Source organism: Carassius gibelio, chromosome A24 (assembly GCF_023724105.1).
Source record: "Carassius gibelio isolate Cgi1373 ecotype wild population from Czech Republic chromosome A24, carGib1.2-hapl.c, whole genome shotgun sequence".
NCBI classification, from domain to species: Eukaryota; Metazoa; Chordata; class Actinopteri; order Cypriniformes; family Cyprinidae; genus Carassius; species Carassius gibelio.
Genome location: NC_068394.1, coordinates 11,795,038 through 11,816,511, shown reverse-complemented (window position 1 = coordinate 11,816,511; position 21,474 = coordinate 11,795,038). Strand labels below are relative to the sequence as shown.

Sequence of the window (21,474 nt, the reverse complement as noted above, 5' to 3'; positions counted from 1 at the left end):
AGGGAGCTCGTTTTTAATTGTAGCCTATGAATAAGACAATCTTTGGCAGTATTGAGTACACATGAAAACTACACAAGACGCATTTACTTTTAATGAATGAAACCGATCACTGCATCTTGAGACAGGTTCTTTAAAACTAAGTAAAAAAAAAATTAAAAATAGATTCTTACCTAGAATTATTATTAAGCTGTCAAAAAGGTTTAATAAACAAACATGCAAGTGATTTAAAATGTATAGAAGTTTGTGAATGATGGGTGTTTGTGGAAATCTACAGGGCTTTCTATGGTGTTCTGTAGGCAACCATTCGCTTTTGACAGACTGATGTTTAAGTGGATGTACAAACTTATAACTTAACTCCCATGATGCACCTGGTTCCTGGCATCTTCAATAACAGCTGGCTAAGAGGTGTCCTTAACTCATTGACAAATTGAGATATGGGCGCTACACCCACAACACTGAGACAGACAGCATAAAACCAACACAAAGTCATGTAGGTGAGCTCACATGTTTTTTTTTTAAATAAATAAAAAAACAAACATAAACAGAATATAAGTTTCAAGTGTCATTTTTGACATTTTACTTGGTTTTTGCTGTTAAGCAGCAGAGACATAAAACCACAATTTGCTATTTTGAAAAAAATAAATAAAAATAAATTGGCAGATGGCAGACAGGATGTGGTTGTGTTCAAGTGTCAGGTAAACCATTACATTTATATTTGTGACTTTGGGTGAAAATGAGGTGAGAGGCTTGCACAGGTTTGCAGCATGTCATACATCCACATGCATAATGCTTGTCTGTGTTTAACAGCTAAGAAAAGCTTAATAAATATTCACTAATTTTACTAATTAGATGTCAGGATGATGCTTTAAAAATATCTAAATAATGCCAAAACTCTGCAAAGCATCTGTTTGTCTTCACACGTCTCTCTAACCTGGCCATGTCCTGAAGTATTTGGTTCTGTTTGAGGGCAGATAGACTAAACTCAGGAAGCACAGCCAGCAGGTTGTCCAGTAAGCCACAGACAGATTCTTTTTTAAATAATAAAAAAAAATGTGCTCAGCATTTTTAAATCGATTTCTAAATCGCCCAAAATGTTCGTGATTCGGCTTTTGTTTTCCACAGTCGCCAATCGCCAATCTCTTTTGAATGAGTGCTCACTGTTCACTTTCAGCTACTGTTTTTAGAAGGAATTTAAAAGGAATGGTGATTGATTTGGAAGTAAGCTAATTGTGTTCTCTCTAACTTAGAGAAGATATTGATGTATTGCAGTCCCTTTAATTAATTCCTTACATTTGATTTACTTGGCCTTAAAAAGTTACATTTAACTTCATAAAGCCTGCAGAAATGTTGTCTAGTGAACAATTATTGTTAGTTATAATATAATCAAATATAGTATAATGATAGTGAAAGAAGTTTTCATATATCTTTTTTAAATTTCTCAAAAAACAAGACTTCATATCTTTATTCTGCATCTCACATATATGTATTTTGATTTGAGGATGTTTAGACATTTGCATTAGAAAACAAGACAAAATTCTGAAGAAGACAAAAAAAAAAAAAATATATATATATATATATATATATATATATATATATATATATATATATATATATATATATTTGTAGTGAATTCAACATTTAATGTCATGACTTATGAATTTTAGTCTTTCTGTCCTGATTTATGCATTTTAAGGCCTAAATTTGTGGACTTTTTAAGACCTGCAGAAACCCTGTTACCAAAAAAAAAAAAAAAAAAAAAAAAAACCTTGGTCAATCATAAATTTTTCTACTGACCAGAATCCTGGAGGTGGACATGGATCCTGTGCCCTGAGTTTGGTTAAGAGGAGCAAGCATCTCTCTCCAGTGCTTCAGAGAATCGTTCAGATCTGTCTTTACAGAAAGAAACGCACACAGCTACATTTACAAATAAAAGAGTCAAATGTACTACCAAATTATATGCACTGGGATAATTGCCTCTAACAGCTTACTAATTCTTTAAATTCTGTTATAACAAGTGAATGATAAATGTAAACACCGTCATCTAAAATATGCAGAACACCGGCCATGATCTCTAGTACAGCACAGTATTAATAATGTGTGTAAGCATATGGATGTCACTGAGTCAGACATCTACTAATAGCCGGCAGTGCTTTGGGCTTGTGGACGCAGTACACTGGGTGACACTGGCTGGCAGTGGAGGGGACTGAGGGTGAAGGCATGTCTGCCCGTATAACAGCTCTTCACCATCTGGCCCACGCTCTCAAAAAACAGGAAGCCCGACCAGACACAGGCCTGAATCCTCATCATACACACAAGAAATGGAAGAAAAGAAGGGGGGGCTGGGGGGAGTGAGACAGAAAAAAGAAAAAAAATGCAGGAAATATAATACGGAGGAAACCAGAAAACCAGAAATCACCATAGAGAGATTTGTTATGTCTACAGAGCTTTTAAGACCGGCTGTGTTATTGATATTCAATTCTGAGAGTTTATTCTCATGTAAACATACCTGCCAGGCACACTCTTTGGCCTTGGCATCACAAGGAGGTTTTGCAAAATAAACGCTGCCTATAAGGAAGGGGAACATAAAAGTCAGCAACACTGCCATCTTCTTGTAAATGAATGGAAATGCATGCTGGTTGAATTCTCAGTAGAATTGCACTTTTTCTCTTCCTGTGTCTGAATATGTCTTTGTACTAACCCTATACTTATAATGAAACCTTCAGAAATAGATCACAAATCTAAAATAATATGATTTACAGACTTTTGACTTGCAAAATGAAATCTAATCATAACTGTAGTTATTCTTATCCAGAACTGCCCGCTTAGACAGGAAGTGCCCGTCTGACTGATTTGTAAATCGACTAAGCACTTTTTTTATTTCATTATACACTACTGGTAAAAATATTGGAATAATTAAGATGTGTCTTCAATGTTTCATATATATATATATATATATATATATATATATATATATATATATATATAAGAAATAAGATATCTATATATCTGAAAGATGTCTCTGATGCTCAAAAAGGCTACATTTATAATATATTATAAATATTATTATATATAATATATCATATATTATTTGATATATTATATATATTATTATATATTATATATAATTATATATTATATATTTTTACAAGTCCTCTATTTCTGTGAAAATTTTCAGTAGCCATTCAGAAATCATTATAATATGTAATATATAATGCTCAATTATAATTTGTAGCCAATTATTAATAGAAATATAAATCTCTCTTAACATAATACATATCTTTACTGTCACTTGGAAAAAAAAAATTTATACTTTTGAATGGTAGTGTATCACTGTTTCAGTGATACACTTTCACAGTGATACACTATTTTTAGTTTCCACTAAAAATATTAAGCAGCATAACTGTTTCTAATAATAAGCAATGTAAATAAGAAAATATTAATTTCTAAAGGATCATGTAACATTAAAGACTGGAATAATGGTTGTTGAAAATTCAGCTTTGCTACTGCAGGACTATATTTTAATATATTTAAATTAATATTGTTTTATAGTATTACTGTATTACTGTATTTTTATATGGAATAGATTATACCATAAAGAAAAATAAGCCTGTCATTTTGGAACTACCAGTTTTCAACCAGCACTTTCCATTTTTTGAGTCATCCGCTGGATTCTAGACTCTCACTCTGAAGCAGTCTGGGTAAACACTCAGTTTTTTGTTGTTTTGAAGCTGAAGCTGGATGGACTCACCTCTCAGCGCACCATACTGCACTCCTGTCTCTCCAGCAGGATGTTGAGTACCATGGCCCACAGACCTCCTGAAATGTTCTGGCAACTTGCTGACAATTCCACACACCCTCTCTCCAGCGAACCCCGAGCCGCGCCCACAGCCAGGCACACACACACACACACACACACACTCGTGTTCAGACCAAGCACATGTGCTTGGCAGTGCTAATTGCCATGGGCTCTTTGGCGTGTAGCACTGGCACAAATTTGTGTTTGTCATGCCCATTATTTTCAGTGCTCAGCATCTGCTGAGCTAAGGGAGGCCTGGACACGCACTGGTACTTGGGAAAACTATCCAGAATAGAAGGCCAAGGCTCACAAATTGCTAAATAAGGTTTTCATCAAAATGAAGGACATGTACGATTAATACATTTACATTGTCTATGACTGCATTCAGTGGAAATATACAGTGAATGCTAATATGAAAAACATGGTAAATCAGTATTTAGTAGAGCCTTGAAAATCTAAAACAATTTCAGTTATTTTAGATTGTGCTCTTGTGATCCATTTAAGACCACGTCTGAATGTTATTTTTAATCAGATTTTTGCCAGAACTTCATTTAGGAATCTACGTAGAATGAAGAGATGACCTGGGAAGAGCAGTCAAGCGGGAACACGATCATGATTAGCAGTCTGGAGAAAGACACATTTCATAATGTGTCTGAGAGGTGTTGTTTGTGTTACATTTATATATTTGCATTTGTGACTTCTTTGAACCAAACCACTTCATAGTCAAAGTATATTTAAGAAAGACAATTAAGTAATATAATTTAATATAACACAGATCAACTAATAATGTAGTCAAGATACATTTTAATTGGGCAGTAGGGCAATATATTGATGCAAAGGAAATAAGATGCCGCTTAGACATGGTGTTTGGAAACATCTTGGACCCTGACTGTGAGTTTAAAGTGTTCTGTCTGAATGAGAGCAACCGGAAGTGTATATAATCTGCGCAAAATACATTCTAATGTGTAACCGGGGCTCTTGAGCTCATCTTTATATGCATACTTCCAAGAGGCCACTGAGGTACTTGAGTGTGTTTGGCTCCATGCTGGGTGTGTGTGTGATCCAGCGAGGCAGGACACATGGGTCATGGTCCTGAGCATGTGCTCTAGAGAGGCCAGACCGTAGAAGCATGGAGCGTTGGACAAGCGCAGGCACTGTAGCAGGCGAAGAGACAATTCACAGGGAAATCCAAACAGAACCTCACACAACCTTATGCAGCACTATATGCATTACCCTTCCAAAGTATGGGGCCAATACTTTTCTTGTATTATGAAGGATTAGAAACAATTATAACATTAGAAGCACTGTAACAAGCACCCCAAACAAATGATATACCTGTTAGATTGCTGCTCATAACCTGCAAATGTATGCAGGGAAATGTCTTAGAAGATCAGATTTGCATGACAGGGCCTTGATACGTCAACAGATAACAGTGGGAGTTTCCAATTTATGGATCCTTAAGGAGTTTTCAGAAGAGTTACTCCATAAATAACAATATGAAATCAAAAGCGTCATTAGATTTGTATTTCCCCCCAGATGGCAGGTAGAAGGAGAAGACTCCTAATGAGGGTAGCAAAACATTTTATCCATGTACAGGAGAGAGAAAAGGAGGAGTGTTATAGGAATAACAAATCTGCCTTGTCAGTCTAAATGGCTTCAGTGAGTGTGTTTTGTGGTGCAAACAGATGTGACAGTGTTTTCGCACCCTCACTAACCACAGGTGCATGCTAAGCTCAATAGAAGCTACAGCTCCTGAATACATTTGAAGATTTAATTAAAATGCACAGCGGTCTCCAAACCAATCATCCTGTCAGACAAAAGACCCAGATCAAAGAGTGATATCATCCTTTTACTAAAAAAAAAAAAAAAATGTAATAAAATAAAATATAGAAGCTTCTCAATACTTTGAGTTTGGCAGGATCAATAATCAAAAACACTGAAATACAACTACTATACATTTATAATGTTACAAAAGATTTAAAATAAATGAGGTTCTTTTGAGATTTCAATTCATTAAAGGATCCTCAAAAAGTATGCACAAAAATAGTAAGCAGCACAACTGTTGTCAGCACTGAAAAAAATAAGAAGATATATATTTGAGCACCAAATCAGTAATATAATTATTACTGAAGGATCATGTGACACGTACTGTAAAATAAAGTGCAACCGTGATGGTTGTTGAAAATGTTGCTTTGCATCACAGGAGTGAATTACATTTTAAACTATATATTAAAATAATAATAATAATAATAATAACAATATTTCACAATATTACTCTTTTTACTGTATTTTAACTGAGTTTAAGAGATTTCTATTAAAAACATTAAAAAAAAAGAAATCTTACCAAACAAAAATTTGAATTGTAGTGTATTATATGCCTAATAGTTAGAATGGTGAAACATATTTTTTATAGTCTTAGAACAGGACTCAGGTGCCACAGTGCGTGTGGGTCTGTGCTATAGATAGAGCTGTACGATGGTTCACTGCATGTGTTAAAGAATATGAGTGAGTCAGTAAGTGTGAGTCTGTTGCTAAATGAGTCAAGTGAGTCATTGAGTGTGAGAGTGACTTATTCGATGTGCCCGAGTTCGTGAGTCATTATCTTGCATTTGTGTCACCCACTGCTCTGTGAGTGTGTGTGTGTGTTACCTGTCAGAAGTGTGTGCCATTCGAAGCCAGTCAGTTCTCTCTGTAGCCTGTGACTGAGGTGGGCTTGAAGCTTGGATCTGTGTGTGGGTCCGAGCTTCACCACTCAGCAAATTCAGCAGGGTGTGCGACTCCTACACACACGAACACACAGGTACTTAACAATGTGATCCGTCAATTACAGCCAGACAGATGCCTCCAGATTCAGCTGGACACAATTTGATAACCTCAACATCATCCACCACAGGAAATGACAATTGAAAAAAGCAGCTTTATGGCAAATTCCCCATTCAGCATCACTAGGAATCATAATGCATATATTTTACCTGAAAAATGGAACATTATGGACTAAGTAGATTTTATACTTTCTGAAGAAAGTGTGTGGAGATTCCCCATGGAAAACCCACTGTCAAGATTGATACGCAGTTGCTAGGACGTTCTAATTGCTAGGATGGCTTTTCTTCCAAAAAGTAACAGTATACTTCTCCTCATTATTTGGCACAATTTGAGCAATCATTGTCCAAAGATTTTTCTTTTTCAATAATGCAGAATGGCAACATTTTGTGCTAAATAATAAACATGTGCCTGGTTTAACAGGCACCACCCAAAAAAAAAAAAAAAAAAAAAAAAAAACCTGTAGTGCCTGAGTTTCATTTAGACAGCACAGATGTTTGAGAAACACTCCAGTGACTGTGGATGCTCTCTGCATTTAACCACCTTCCGCACCAGGCGTTTCATCAAACCTAGCGTTCTTTGTCGGGCATCAAGGCAGGTTTGTTTACATGCACATTAAGACGAGGTAAGGCTGGAAGAGACTTTTAAGAAATAAAGCCCCAGTGTGAGAAACCAAAAACAATGACAGCTGATGAACAGCTCTCTGTTACAAGCGTTAATACGATATTAATGTATTTGTATTGCTCCGCAGTGTGATTTATTTCATCTCTTCTTAATAAATGCACCACACTGTGTTCATCTAAGGCAGGAGGGCAAACTAATTTAATTGCCAATGTTCCATAAGTCTCTCTATTGTTTTATGAGGTCTCCAAAGTAATCGCATGGAAATGCAGGCAGGCACTCATCCATAACTGTGCTGTATTCAGGCATACCTGGTTTAGGAGTAATTCTAAGAGCCATTTCATGTCCCGGTGGTCCAGTTCAGACTGGTTCTGCTTGAAGAAGGATGTTGAGGAACGAAACAATATCCACCAAGAGCCTCTCATCTTGTACCATCAGAAATATGTCAGAATAATACAAAGTGCTTACTCTATCATTCAGATTTTTGGAGTCGTTTAATGTTTTTGAAAGAAGTCACTTGCCAAGGTTGTATTTTTCTGAATAAAAATACATCAATACTGTAATACTGTGAAATATTGTTACAATATGTATCTTTTTATATTTATCAATGTACAAAAGATAAAAATATTTATTTTTACAAGGGTGTAAAATGTTACAAAATACTTATTTCACTTTAAACTGTGCATTCTCTTGTTAAGCACATGCACAATTTATTGCACTGCATTATTTTATAATTGTATTTATACTACAATTATATATATTTTTTATATATTAAGTATGCTCTCCAAGGCTGCATTTATTTGTTTTCAAAATGGAGAAAAATTGTAATATTGTGAAAAATTATTACAATGTAAAAGAGTTGTTTGCAGCCTGGAATTGAAATGCACAGACACTATTTAACTGACCAGAGATGACATCACTGAATTCAATGATTAACTTCCTAACTATCACTATCATATTAACTATCATTTTGCATTATTGACACACTGATTTCCTAATGAATGTTGTTCAGTTGCTTTGACGCAATGCATTTTGTTTAAAGCCCTATATAAATAAAGGTGACTTGACTTGACCAAAGGGGTTGCTCCTTGAGATTTTATATCTATCTATCTGTCTATATATATATATATATATATATATATATATATATATATATATATATATATATGTGTGTGTGTGTGTGTGTGTGTGTGTGTGTGTGTGTATATAATATTTAAAAAGTAATGTATTCCTTTGATGGCAAAGCTAAATCAGCAGCCATTACTACAGTTTTCAGTGTCAAATGATCCTTAAAAAATAGAAAATTATTCATTCTAATATGCTGATTTGGTGCTCAGGAAACATCATATATTATTATTATTAGCTGTGTGGCTTAATAATTTTGTGGAAACTATGCTAAGTTTTTTTCAGGATTCTTTGATAAATTGAAAGTTCAGAAAAACAGCATTTATTTGAAATAAAAACTTTCGTATCATTATAAATGTCATTTCTGTCTCTTTTGATCAATTTAATGCACCTTTGCTGAACAAAATTATAAATTACCAGTGTAATTTCTAAGCTCTGTTTTGTCAAAGATAAAACATTGTTTGGCTTTGTGTCTGAAAGTGTCAGCTCATTCATTGTTTAGGGCTGTGACATGCTGGCGCACTCCATCAAACTCATGCAAAGTCATGCCTGGTGATCACACATCTGGAGGCATAGGGAAAATAAATCAATAGATCACACATAGAGAGTTTACCTCTCTACTACAGCATTGTGCCAGCTTGGGGTTTGCAGGATATTCTTGCTGCTCTGGGCGGTAGATTTCAGTGCAAGGTGTTCAGCGAGAAGGTACAGGTGCATCCTGGTCATGGCAAAGGTCACAGTGTTGTGGAAACTTGCGTCACAAACTGCGTGAACACAGTCCTGTAAACCCAGCCTGTAGTTGCTTATTCTTAAGACCACCGCCTGAGATTTGGACAGGAGTAGATCACCATGAAACCTTAGAAGTAAGTAAATAATGAGGGTTAAAAGGATAGTTCACCCAAAAATTAAAATGTAATGTTTATCTGCTTACCCCGGGGGCATCCAAGATGTAGGTGACTTTGTTTCTTCAGTAGAACTTCAGTGCAAACTTTATGTATATCCTTAGCTACCAGCACGGATCAGCTCTAGGCATGACAAAGCAGATATCATCCTCTTTTGGAAGGCCAAACAAAGTAGTTTTGCTTTCACATCGAAACACATAGCGTTTATACAACATGGCGCTGTTGACTGTATCTGAGATACATGTTGACTGTAACATTGTATCTGAGACTTTAGTCTTTGCAACTTCACATATCTTCTTTATGCAACAAGAGCTTGTAACACTCCAAAAAGAAAGAAAAAAAAATTGAAATAGCATCATATGACCCCTTTAAGCCATTCAGAGCTCAAACTCACAGTCAAACTCCAGATTTCTAACATAACGGCAATGGTTCTCGCACATATGTCATAAGCAAACATTTTAAAATTCTGGATGCAAACATGTATTAGATATGACCTTTGGTGATGATTATAAACGAATGTACTGTAAATAAATGTGATCATATGATACTTTTTATGGTGCCTATGAACTGTTGATTTATTGTAAGTGTTACATAAAGTAAAAAAAAAAAAAAAGTATTTCCAAAGATAAATAAAGGCTAACAGCTTTGCAAGAACAATAAATGATGACCGAATTTTGATTTCTTCATTTATTCTTTTAAGTTTACTTCCAGCAGTTATCTTGTTAACAAAACAACAGCTGCTGCGTATTAAAATGACTTTTGTCCTACACCATAAATCGTATGCCAGCAAAAGTTTCTGAACAGTTCAACAATTAAAGCATTCTATCTTAACTCTGATGTACTACCCAAAACTTCTAGTGTTCAATACAATTTTACTGCTTAGAAATATAAATAAAACATTTTCAAAATGTCACTTATTCAACCGATTTGCTAACATTAAATGCATTAGAGAACATTAACTAACAATTTGAAATTATATATTTTAAAGCATTTTTTAATCTTTGTTAATGTTAGAGCACAATAATTAATGTTAACAAATGCAACTTTTGATTTTAAATGTATCAGTAAATGTTGTAGTTGACGCTGACATATTTAATATACTGTAGAAGTATTGTTCATTCTTAGTTTGTGCATTTAACTAATGTTAACAAATGTAAACTTATTGTTACAAATTAAATTCAATTTTTTAAATCCTTGAAAACCCGAATGCAACTTACTCGGATACGTCACTTCTAAAACCCCTCAGATGCTCTAGCAGTCCATCAATCCCCGAATGCCATGCTGTGTTCCAGGTGCTTCCCAGACAGGTTTCAGACTCAGCAGGTCCGAGTATGGAGGGAGAACTGAACAGTAGGGACTCACTGCATGGTGTGAAGCAGCTTGAAACGGCAGATTATACCTATGAGAAATTATGAGATAACACATTTTATATACAATTAATCTGTCAAATAATAGTTAAATCACAATTTAATTCACCCATGACACCTCTGAAAGGAAGGTTATGGAGAAATTAAACGGCCGTTTCTTTTAATGCACAGCTAGAATGTCATAATGGATGTGATTTACCTCCGTATAATGGCAGCAGGCAGTGAGAAGGAAGACAGGCCTGTGTCTGAGCCAGCTTTATCAGTGCTGATCAGGGAACAAAGATGTTGAAATCGAACATGTGCCAAAGTATTATAGTTTTTAACACGTTTTTGTCTATACAATGAAAGCCACTGAGTCCAAACAACACTGGACCCACTGACTTTAATTTTTAGGTGAATCATCCATTTAAGGGAACAGTTCACCCAAAAATGAAAATCTCCATTTCATTAACTCACCCCCAAGCCATCAAAATGTTGATGTGTATGTTTCTTCATCGGAACAGATTGGGAGAAATTTAGCATTACTGTACATCACTTGCTCACCTGCAGTGAATGGCTGCCGTCAGAATGAGAGTCCAAGCAGCTGAAAAAAAAAAACATAATCACAACGTCTTGTGAATTAAAAGGCTGCTTGTTTGTAAGAAACAAATCCATCATTAGAGTATTTTTGAATTCAAACCATTGCTTCCAGCAAACATACGAATCAGCTATCTGTAATATTGCTTTCTCTAGTGAAAAAGTCATCTCGTCTGAATCAGATCAAGCAATGTTTACAAAAGAAAATAATCTAAAACAGTACTAAACTAATAGGTTGGAATTTGGATTATGGACAAAAGAATAGTTAGTTCAAAGTTAAAAAACCTTATTGATGGATTTGTTTCTTACAAACACACTGCTTTTCACTTTATTAGATGTTAACTGATGGATTGGAGTGGTGTGGATTACTTGTGGATTATTGTGACGTTTTTATCAGCTGTTTGAAATATCATTCTAAAGGCAACCATTCGCTGCAGATGATCCATTGTTGTGCAAGTGATGTAATGCTATCTTGGAAGGCCTCAGTAAATTTTCAGCTAATTTGAATTTTTGGGTGAACTATTCTTTTAAGTTAATCAAAACACGCATTTATTGTTATAATGGGAAGTCGTGGCCTAATGGTTAGAGAGTCGGACTGGCAATCGAAAGGTTGTGAGTTCGAGTCTCGGGCCAGCAGGAATTGTAGGCGGGGGGAGTGCATGTTCAGTGCTCTCTCCACCTTCAATACCATGACTTAGGTGCCCTTGAGCAAGGCACTGAACCCCCAACTGCTCCCTGGGCGCCGCAGCATAAATGGCTGCCTACACTGCTCTGGGTATGTGTTCACTGCTCTGTGTGTGTGCACTTCAGATTGGGGTAAATGCAGAGCACAAATTCTGAGTATGGGTCACCATACTTGGCTGAATGTCACGTGACTTTCACTTTCATAAGTGTCATCAGATTAGAGTTGTATTAATTGACAGGGGTTGAATGCAGCTTGCAGCAGATTTATTTATATTTTACATATCGAACAATGGAGGGTTAGAACATACAACAAATAAAACATACCAAACAACTATTCTTGCCATTTCATCAAACAAATGGCTTCTCCTTTATCAAGAGAGAAGCTTAAATAAGTCAAAATACCAGGAGAGCAATCATCGAGCATCGCGTTAGTTCAGTCAGACCATGTTAGTCACGCTTGCATCAGCTGTTCCTGACGTGTACCAATCCAGTCTTGACACCTATCACCTGCGGTCTATTTAAATTCCCATTCTTCAGCTTCTCTTCCATCGCATTGCTGCTTGCAATTAACTCCCTCCTCCAACCTCAATTCCACCAACTGAACCTGTAATCCGATCTAACTTGTTCTTTCTTTACAGTGTCTTCATTGGAAGCAGTCTCTATGACATTTTGTTTACAACTCATGTAATTGTGAATTGTAATTATGTATGCTTATTATTGTTCTCTTCTGTACCCCAGGGGGGTTTGTCTTGCTGCTCTCCCCGCTCTGTCCAAGCATGGCTGCATGGACAGGCGTGTGGAGGGTTGCCCAGAACATAACCATACTGCCAACACTAAATGTATGCAATTATAATTGTCATAAATATACTTGACGGAAGTGGTCCTGATTGAAATTTAAATATACAAAAGTGTCAAAGTAAAAATGTACAAAGCATGCATTGTATATAAAATACTGTATACAAATACAAAATGGTTAATTGTTGCATAGTAGCAAGTAGATTTAAAGGGCCACATCCTGAGAGCAGGGAGAAATAAAACATGAAATCAAAACTATAACAGGGAAAGCAACACAACTGATCTATTATAGATGTTATTGTGGAACAAAACAAAATGGGGTTGAGCCAGAAAAACATTTTTTTTACATCACCATTCTGATGTAATACAAACATTCACAAACAGCATATCTGGGAGCTCTACACTTGGAAATGCTTATAAATGTCTAGACATGGGGAATGCATAAAAATAACATTTGCCATTTATGCGATGTTCTAGAGAACTGGAAGGAGGGTGTCAATAGCTCTGCATTTTTAGCAGTAAATGTAGAAATAATCAAAGATGCAATTACAAGCAGCAATTGAGTGGCCAAACACAACAGTGGACCTTGTGTTACCAAGTAAATGCATAGATCTGTGCTGTCACGACATGTAATCAGTTTTGTTTGTTTGTTTGTTTGAAAGGCTAGAAGATATGTAATTGCTTGTATATTGATCACTGTGTGGTGCTGACTTCAAACTTTGCACGAACCCTAAGCTACGGACATGGTGTGAATGAAGTTTTGTTTCAAAAATTGCTTGAAAAAAAGTTCTTCGCAAGACTTGAAATGGTTATGAAATTCAAATATCCAATTATTCATATTTTTAGTTTTGTTTTAGTTTGTTTTGTTGTGCAATGAAATTAAAATAATACTTTATTTTCAGTCAAACAAATGCAGTTTTTGTGAGCGTAATTTTTTTTTTAATCAAATAAATCATTTAAATGGTAGTGAATGGTCTTGAAGGTTAACTGTTGGTGGCACTAGAAGAATTGAGAATGACCCCAAAATTGGCACTATGAACACTGAGTTAAGCTCCCAATTCCTTGTGCCAAAGTAGCTGACATAAACTCCAAGAGAATGAAAAATAATAAGAAAACTAACAGCTATAAAAGGTGCCTATAAAACTGGTGCTTGGGACAAATTAACTATCTACGGTAAACTGGATGAAATCAAGGTCGGTGGGATGTTTTGCGGGCCATACCTCTGAGCAGCATGATAAGAAGAGACGTTTGCTGGGACAGACTGTGATGTAGGGAGGGCTCTGCAAGGACCAGCTTCCTCAGCATGCATGTGCAAGGCTCCAACAAATAATCCATGCTCTACATATAAATAGATCCCAGAGGTAAGACACAAGACATGAGCTTAAATGTCTTAGCTTCTTGGAAGTACTGAATAAAGTGAGAGAATTAAAGAAGTTTTCATAATCATCAGAAGAACACATCCGCGACAAGTTTCTGAAGTGCTAAGTTGTTTAGAAAGGTGTTATAAAAAGTCATAAGTCATCATGATTGAGTTTAGAAGTGTTTACAGTCAACACAAACATGACCGCAGTCATAACATTCACTGTAAGACCATAACCACAAAAAGTTAGATAGCCTCAAAGACAAGGCAAGTAGTCAAAACAAACAGCCAGAGCAAAGTCATAATTGACAATAACAGCACTAACTAGGCATGGCGAATGAAGGCGATGCTTCAGATACTGCTCATGGCATAATTGCCAGACATTTCGGTGCATAATTCTCACTAATTAGCTAGACTGGTAGGCCTGAATACTCAACAAAGCTGGCAGCTTTCAGCCTAGGGATGTACAGTTCATGCAATAGATGTGAACTCATACTGACTCACTCTTGACTGACACCATTAACTCAAGTATCATGCCCAGGCCCCAGTTTCCTAAATTCATTCATGATAAAAGGCTCATGAAACACAGAAAATGTGAGGTTTACCAACACATTGTTGTTGACACACTGTGTGATGAAAGATATGAGCTTGTCTGATAAACCCAAGGCCTTCAGCACAGCATGCATTGATGACTCTATAAAGAACATAATGAAATATAAATCAAGACTGTCTGTTTCTAGATCATGTTGAAATATGTTACCTGCTTTGTCAATTCATGCACTTGCTTCAAAACACTTCAAATTGGTTTGTGAGGTGTTTTGAGAGAAATGGAGCTCACTGAGGAAGGACAACATTGTTAATTTGATGCATATGACAACAGTCCACAAATTAGGCTAGAATGCTTCATTCAATAAAATAAATTAAAAATAAATCAAAAGGCAAAAAACAACAACAGCAAAACAGTATTCCTCAGTTTCATTTGTATCAAATTAAATGTGGTATCTTCCCAGACTTAAGTTCATTCAGATGGTTGTGTTAATTTAGCATTATTGATATACTATTATAGATTTGTGGTAACACTTCACAATAAGATTTATTTGAATTATTATTTGAATGCTGATCATAACTAGCTATAGTTTCTGTGAATATCAACTTAATTTTCAGCCTGTTAAAAGTAAGTAAAATGTAACTTAAACAAATTTTACATTTAGTTCACAATTAAGCATTTTGATTTAATGTCTTCGGACACTTAATTGCATGCTAACTGCAATTAAGTGAGAATAAATTATAGTTTAGAATTATATTATTTGATTGCTTGGTGAACTGAAATCGGAGAGCACCCATAATCTAGCAGCTCTCTTTTCAGCAGATGCTTCACTTATCAGCAGGATACAGTTTCTCAGGGCGTCCTCAATGCCTGCATATCTCTAAAATGCAAAAACGCACCAAGGTTTAACACGTCCATGATGGACAACAGACTCAAACCTAAATCCATTTTGGAAAAACAATAAACAACACACAGTGCCATTTCACCACTGCTTTATTGACAGCACAAACCGATTACTCAGGGGCTTCAGCTAAAAATGAATCAAATGTGATGACCTTGAAAAGATTTATGAATATTCGATTTCAACCCCACCCCACCCCGCAGTGGAAGTCGTTTCAAAAATGAAACACAGTTTCGGTTTTTGAAACGTACAAAATAACCTTGTTTAAACTAGAATGCGGCGTAACATGGAAATTACCATTCTGCCTCAGGCGTCTTGCAAACGCGTTAATATTACATTGGAAATTATTTTTTTCAGCCTAGTTTGACGGTTATATTGCGTCTGTGCATTTGTGTGTGCGTGTGACGAGAGATGTGGAGAAAGGAAAGAGTGTTTGCACCTGTAATATGGGAATGACCGGATAAAGTGCCTCATTAAATCTGCTCCAACTTGCAGCTGTCATCATCAATCGTCCCTTCAGCAGATAGAGTAGAATATCCTTGGCAGCAGTGCTCACCTTTGGATCAGACATAAAGTTGTTTGATAGCGCTATGATATTGCACTTACAACAAGCTACCTCATCCAAATCCACCAAAATGCCACCTACAGCAGTGAGACTGGGGCATTTCCAATGTCAATCATTACTTAGCATGACCGCAATAACCCATTAAACATGGAGTGAGGATACATTATTTATTAGCCAGCTGTGTATTGGTATATCAATATATTTCTTCTTTGTGCATTACTTGGGGTCTCGCTGGAAACAGGAAGATGAATAATTCACCTCTCTTGCTTGCTTGAAGGCCAAACATTCTGATCTCATACAGGACATGGGAATGAAGCAAGAAATGCACTCCGCTGCAGATGGATGAGGCAGGTTTGGCCACATTCTGAACTCCTAAACACTTCTGTAGGGGGGAGAGCAGGGAGTTAGGGTGGGATATTACCGTCTACAGAGTTCAGGGGTCACTAACAGCCTATGTACAGTATAATAGAATTGCAAGGAAATGTAAAAGCAATTCAGTGTATAGTACACACAAACATTATAAAGGGTAACAGCATTCTATCCCCAGAAGATGGAAGAGCTCTTGACCAAAATATTACAGATCTATTCCTAGCTGGAAGAACCAGGTCATTGGGTGGTCAAGCTTGCCAACTAGTCCAAAAAGTGCTTTGGAACATAGCTAACACATAGCAAACATATTTGTAACATTGTTAATATATAAACTACTGTTCGAAAGTTTGTGGTTGGTACATTTCTTTATGTTTTTGAAAGAAGTCTTTTTGGTTATCAGAGCTGCATTTATTTGTGAAAACAGTAAGATTGTGAAATTTTTATCACGTTTTAAAACAACAGTTCTTTATTTAAATATATTTTAAAATGTATTTAATTCTTGTGTAGGCAAAATTGTATTTTCAGCAACCTTCAGTCTTCAGACAAATAGAAAGAACAGCATTTATTTGAAATATTTTAGAGGAAATCAAATTAAAGCTATAAACAGAAAAACTATACAAAAACTATAAATATATTTGCCATCTCTTTTTACTATATTTAATTCATCCTTGATGAGATATTATATAAAACATTAGCTGCATTTCAATATCATAAATCTTGGTTCATTCACTTACAACCAAGTTAAATCAGTTAATGACCAACGATAACCCATGTAGCTGGTTAAGCTGCAATTTTCAATTCCAAAACTAGGTGAACTTTTTCCTGTCTTTCCTGACACTTATCTACTGAAAGTGGCTTAAAATAGCTCTATCTCCCAATTTTCACTGCAGATCTTGTACCTTCAAAATGCTCAGAGAGCAGGTGTATGTGTCTGCCTTCACTGGGGACATCGGATGAGACAAACATTTTCAGAAATATCTTCAGACTCTCCAACTGCAGGAGCGGGCTTGCTTGTGCAAATTTCCAATTACGAAGAGACGCGATTTTTACAGATTTTTACACAATGACACATCTTCCACAGTGCCAGACATATCAGCAGATGTCAGTGGCGGTTTTACAGTTTCCATAATTGTGAGCAACTTACAGGTAGGAGCAAATCTGAACACATTTCTTCATCATTGGTAGGTGCTGATGGTATTGAAAAGCATCTGTTTCTAAACCATTATTCAAACTGCTAAACTATCTTCCTGATTAATTTTAATTTAGGGCTGCCCTAGATTTTAGCTAGATACTGTGATTGTAAGGCTGGAAGAACCTTAGACACTTTGATTTCCTGAGATATGTTTTTTCTTGCAAATCAACTTTTGTCTACAAAAAAGATTAGGCTACGTTTACATGGCAATCATGTTGTCATGGTTAAAAAGCTTTGACATGTACAAGACAACATTTTCGAAACCATTCGCGTTTACACATATCCGCAGAAACAGGCAAAACTTGCTGCATTTCGTTTATCAGTCCTGTAGTTGGCGCTGTCACCTTTTTAGTAAACTATGCCTGTAGGGAAGTGACGATTATATGTTGTATATGTGTCACCGCTGTTGGTTGTAATTTTGGTGAAGTAAATCTACACTTTGCTGAAGAAGCGTTAGCAAACTCTTGAGCAGCAACATTGTTGTGTATGTTTGATCGCACTTGCCTTTAAAATTGACATGCACTGCGCATGTCTACCTAACACATACTACGCACGCTCATGATGTCACCGTTTTCAAAGATTCCTGTATTGGTAATGACAACGGTGCCATTTTCAAAAATATGCATTTTCAGTCTCCAATCCACTGTTGTTATGTATGCAAACAGTCAAAACGCATAAAAAGATTCTGGTCTTTGGATGAAAACATTGTCGTCTAAGAGGGCCCTTAAAATCCCTTGGCACTAGGCCTTGATTACATTTATGCATTTAGCAGACACTTCTATCTAAAGCAACCTACAGTGCATTTGGTGCTTTTTATTTTACCAGTATGTGTGTTCCCTGGGAATTGAACCCACAACCTTTTGCGCTGCTAACACAATGGTCTACCACTGAGCAACAGAATTAGTGCAAATTCCAACTGTTAGTTCCTGCCTCCATTTGGATGAAGTTTTGTTTTGGTCTAGGTACTTGAGGAAAAATTGCAATAGGCTCGGCACGATTATGCAGCTAGCTCAGCCCTTTGAAATGAGTATCTTTCTGAAATCAGACTTAAGCCCTATTCGGACGGGACTAGTTTTACAGGGGGTCGTTAGAGAAATCTGCGTTTCACAGACGTACTTGGTGATTTTAATCCCGCCTGAATCTGCCACATCTGTGTTTTTCTCACACAACCTCTTGTGATAATTCCAGAGCAAAATACCTACTGTTTTTCAGCAAACTCAGTGATCCTCTGAGAAAACTAATCCCGTCCGAATGCGAATGTCTGTGATTGCCGGTGATATTTTATTTCACAACGCGATTCCTTGTGTGTTTTGGCCAACGTGAATTACCGTAGATGATCTTGCCGCGCGCATGTTTGATATATTTGCTTACCGACAAATAAATAATTTAAAAAAAATAATACAAACAATAAAATCAAGAGCAAGATCACGTAAACTGTTAATACCGGCTATTGTAGTATCAGCATCTGGTAAAATTACTCACGCTCATTTATGCACTCTGTTACATATGTCACACCACGGTCTGTCCAGCAGAGGGAAACCTAGAGCACAAGACCTTCACAACTTCCTCCTGATATCCTGTTAATGATTAGCTCAATGATATCACCTGTGCCTGGCTTATTAGTGTTTGTGTGTGGGCATATATAAGACCTGCATTTATTTTTATCTTTGCTCAGTCTTGAAGTTCTTTTGTTCAGACAGATCCTTTGGCCCTATGTTTTGGATTTCTTTGAGAGACTTTTTACTCAGAACTTTGACCTGCTTATTTGTAGGCTTTACTTTGTTTTTTGGACCTTTTTGCCTTGTGGATCTGTATCTTCTCCAGCCATGCTTCAGAAGTTAACTTTCATGTTTATTCAAGAAAGACACTAAGTAAAGACAGTTTGTTTTTTTCCAATCCTGCCTTGTGTGGTTCTCTGCAATTTGGGTCTACACTGCTCTGTGGTGTAGTGGCTAGAGCATTGGGCTACCTGCAACATATTCTGGGTTCTAGCCCCAGTTGTGACAGCAAGAACTTCAAATGTATAAAAATAAATGCAGGTCTTATATATGCCCACACACAAACACCAACAAGCCAGGCACAGGTGATATCATTGAGCTAATCATTAACAGGATATCAGGAGGAAGTTGTGGAAGGTCTTGTGCTCTAGGTTTCCCTCTGCTGGACAGACCATGGTGTGACAATGTTTTTTTGAATTACATATGTACCTTTATGAAAATTAAACATACGGTAGGTTCAGCCTATTACACACACAAAAAAAAGGAAAACAAGTTAGAACAGTAAGATTGTGAAATTTTTATCACGTTTTAAAACAACAGTTCTTTATTTAAATATATTTTAAAATGTATTTAATTCTTGTGTAGGCAAAATTGTATTTTCAGCAACCTTCAGTCTTCAGACAAATAGAAAGAACAGCATTTATTTGAAATATTTTAGAGGAAATCAAATTAAAGCTATAAACAGAAAAACTATACAAAAACTATAAATATATTTGCCATCTCTTTTTACTATATTTAATTCATCCTTGATGAGATATTATATAAAACATTAGCTGCATTTCAATATCATAAATCTTGGTTCATTCACTTACAACCAAGTTAAATCAGTTAATGACCAACGATAACCCATGTAGCTGGTTAAGCTGCAATTTTCAATTCCAAAACTAGGTGAACTTTTTCCTGTCTTTCCTGACACTTATCTACTGAAAGTGGCTTAAAATAGCTCTATCTCCCAATTTTCACTGCAGATCTTGTACCTTCAAAATGCTCAGAGAGCAGGTGTATGTGTCTGCCTTCACTGGGGACATCGGATGAGACAAACATTTTCAGAAATATCTTCAGACTCTCCAACTGCAGGAGCGGGCTTGCTTGTGCAAATTTCCAATTACGAAGAGACGCGATTTTTACAGATTTTTACACAATGACACATCTTCCACAGTGCCAGACATATCAGCAGATGTCAGTGGCGGTTTTACAGTTTCCATAATTGTGAGCAACTTACAGGTAGGAGCAAATCTGAACACATTTCTTCATCATTGGTAGGTGCTGATGGTATTGAAAAGCATCTGTTTCTAAACCATTATTCAAACTGCTAAACTATCTTCCTGATTAATTTTAATTTAGGGCTGCCCTAGATTTTAGCTAGATACTGTGATTGTAAGGCTGGAAGAACCTTAGACACTTTGATTTCCTGAGATATGTTTTTTCTTGCAAATCAACTTTTGTCTACAAAAAAGATTAGGCTACGTTTACATGGCAATCATGTTGTCATGGTTAAAAAGCTTTGACATGTACAAGACAACATTTTCGAAACCATTCGCGTTTACACATATCCGCAGAAACAGGCAAAACTTGCTGCATTTCGTTTATCAGTCCTGTAGTTGGCGCTGTCACCTTTTTAGTAAACTATGCCTGTAGGGAAGTGACGATTATATGTTGTATATGTGTCACCGCTGTTGGTTGTAATTTTGGTGAAGTAAATCTACACTTTGCTGAAGAAGCGTTAGCAAACTCTTGAGCAGCAACATTGTTGTGTATGTTTGATCGCACTTGCCTTTAAAATTGACATGCACTGCGCATGTCTACCTAACACATACTACGCACGCTCATGATGTCACCGTTTTCAAAGATTCCTGTATTGGTAATGACAACGGTGCCATTTTCAAAAATATGCATTTTCAGTCTCCAATCCACTGTTGTTATGTATGCAAACAGTCAAAACGCATAAAAAGATTCTGGTCTTTGGATGAAAACATTGTCGTCTAAGAGGGCCCTTAAAATCCCTTGGCACTAGGCCTTGATTACATTTATGCATTTAGCAGACACTTCTATCTAAAGCAACCTACAGTGCATTTG

The 21,474-nt window shown here is 36.2% G+C and overlaps 1 pseudogene; it reads right to left on the bottom strand.

Annotated features, from left to right (window-relative positions):
• LOC127946110 (rotatin-like) overlaps positions 1–21,474 on the bottom strand; it is a 45,359-nt pseudogene that overhangs the window by 13,579 nt on the left and 10,306 nt on the right.